At 42.7% G+C, this 2,290-nt stretch overlaps 1 non-coding gene across 1 annotated transcript; it reads right to left on the bottom strand.

The window, feature by feature from the left end:
* Positions 1–1,842: 1,842 nt before the first annotated feature.
* Positions 1,843–1,914, bottom strand: TRNAC-GCA (transfer RNA cysteine (anticodon GCA)). Its single transcript has one exon. It is a non-coding gene; the product is annotated as a tRNA-Cys (tRNA).
* Positions 1,915–2,290: the final 376 nt, after the last annotated feature.

Below are 2,290 nucleotides of genomic sequence, written 5' to 3' on the forward strand. Positions count from 1 at the left end.
AATTTAAGGGTAAGAGTATTGCAAGGATGTTGCAATTATCTCCAAAATAGGAGTTACAAACCCAGTTAAGCTTAAATTTAAAGAGACCCAAACATGTTAAAATATGGAAATGCACAGGTAAGGCACCCAAACAGCCTTAGCTTTGCCCTGTAACAATGCTGTGCAACAGCCACAGGTGGAACCCTGGCCTCTTTGAAGTAAATGGCAAAACTCTTACTGACTACAGTAGGGGCAGGATTTCACCCCCCAAAATTATGGTTAAGGCATCTTTAGTATTTGTGGCCCTAGATTAGATTAAACTGATTTTAAGACACACTAGTGCTTTTATTCCCACCCCCTCCTCACATTGTTAGCATAACGTACACCGGGGATTGGCAACGTTTGGCACACGGCCTGCCAGGATAAGCCCCCTGGCGGGCCGGGCCAGTTTGTTTACCTGCCGTGTCCACAGGTTTGGCTGATCACGGATCCCACTGGCTGTGGTTTGCCGCTCCAGGCCAATGGGGGATGCAGGAAGGGCAGCCAGCACATCCCTCAGCCCGCGCCACTTCTCGCAGCCCACATTGGCCTGGGACGGCGAACCGCGGCCAGTGGGAGCCGTGATCGGCCAAACCTGCGGATGCGGCAGGTAAACAAACCAGCCTGGCCTGCCAGGGGGCTTATCCTGGCAGGCCGCGAGCCAAATGTTGCCAATCCCTGGTGTAGACACTGAGGGGGAAAAAAAATCTAATCTGGGACCACAAACAGTAAGATCATGCACTAATAATTATATAGTTATTGTATGATGTCAGTTAAGATTAGTTGGATGGCTTAACTGTATTTGTACACCTTAACATGTGTTGATTTCTCTTTAAATTTATCTTAACTGAGTTTGTAGCTTGTTTTGTCCTTTTACCTTAAATTGTTTATATACATACACTCAATTTTAATTCCATTTTTTTATCTAGTTAGATTTACCTTACAGTTGTCAACACTGAATTTCATCTGCCATCATGCTGCCTCTTCACTTACCTTTGTTAGGTCCTTTGACTATCCTAAGTCATTTTATATCACCTGTGGTTTTCACACTTCATTCTTTATCCCCTTCTTGGGTTTATTTATAAACACATTAAACAACAGCAGGCCTATTACAGAAATTGTTGCACATACTGTTAAATCTATGTTGAAGATAATCTATTTATTTTTCTGCCTCTTACCTGCTTTGTAATCCATGACAGTTACTCCACTCCTTATGACATGACTTCTTAGTTTCCTTAATAGACTCTTGTGAGGAACTTTGTCAAAAGGTTTTTTTTTTGTTTTTTTTTTTTGAAAATCCAAATAAATGATAATTTTATTCTATCTGCCTTTTCACAGATTTTCTGCCTTTTCACCTTCACTGTCAAAGAACTCTATTAGATGAGAGAGACAAATATGCAAATTGTATGCTTCATTTTAAAATGTGTTGCAGTGGTGGTACTCTTCAAGCATGGGAAGTGGCTGATGTCCAAATAGTAAACCCTGAGAGAGTCTAAGGCTTTGTCTACACTGCACTTTCATCATTAAAACTTTTGTCACTCAGGAGCGTGACAACAGCCCCTCTCCCCCGAACAACAAAAGTTTGAACGACAAAGTGCCAGTGTGCACGGCGCTTCGTCGGCAGGAGCCCCTCTGCCATCAACAAAGAACCATAGAATCTCAGGGTTGGAAGGGCCCTCAGGAGGTCATCTAGTCCAACCCCCTGCTCAAAGCAGGGCCAATCCCCAATTTTTGCCCCAGATCCCTAAATGGCTCACAATCTTGGGTTTAGCAGGCCAATGCTCAAACCACTGAGCTATCCCCACCCCCCTAAAACAAATCCTTAGGGAGCACCTGAATTTGAACCAGGGACCTCTTGATCTGCAGTCAAATGCTCTACCACTGAGCTATACTCCCTGTGATACTGTCCCTCATTGGGGATGGTTTTATTTTGTGCTGTTCTGATTCAGCTGAATCCCTAAAGTCCTGTTAAACCTTTCCACCATCCCATCAGATTGTTGGTAAGCCATGTGGTAGTATTAAGCCATTGCCAAAGATTCCATCGGGCTTTTAGGTTACCCAGACCAATTTGGACCAAGTCTACATTGACATGTACTTGTTTTTGTATCAGGCTGTCCTGTAGCTGGGACAGAGAGCTTAATTTATTTTTAATTACCTGCAGGTCTGCAGTATCTTTTTTATTTTATTTTTTTTAAAACACACAACAGTGCTAGCAACAAGACAAAACAAAACATAGAACACAAAACACAATTTCTCTTGTGACAGATTCATA

Source organism: Lepidochelys kempii, chromosome 1, assembly GCF_965140265.1.
Source record: "Lepidochelys kempii isolate rLepKem1 chromosome 1, rLepKem1.hap2, whole genome shotgun sequence".
Classification (NCBI taxonomy): domain Eukaryota; kingdom Metazoa; phylum Chordata; order Testudines; family Cheloniidae; genus Lepidochelys; species Lepidochelys kempii.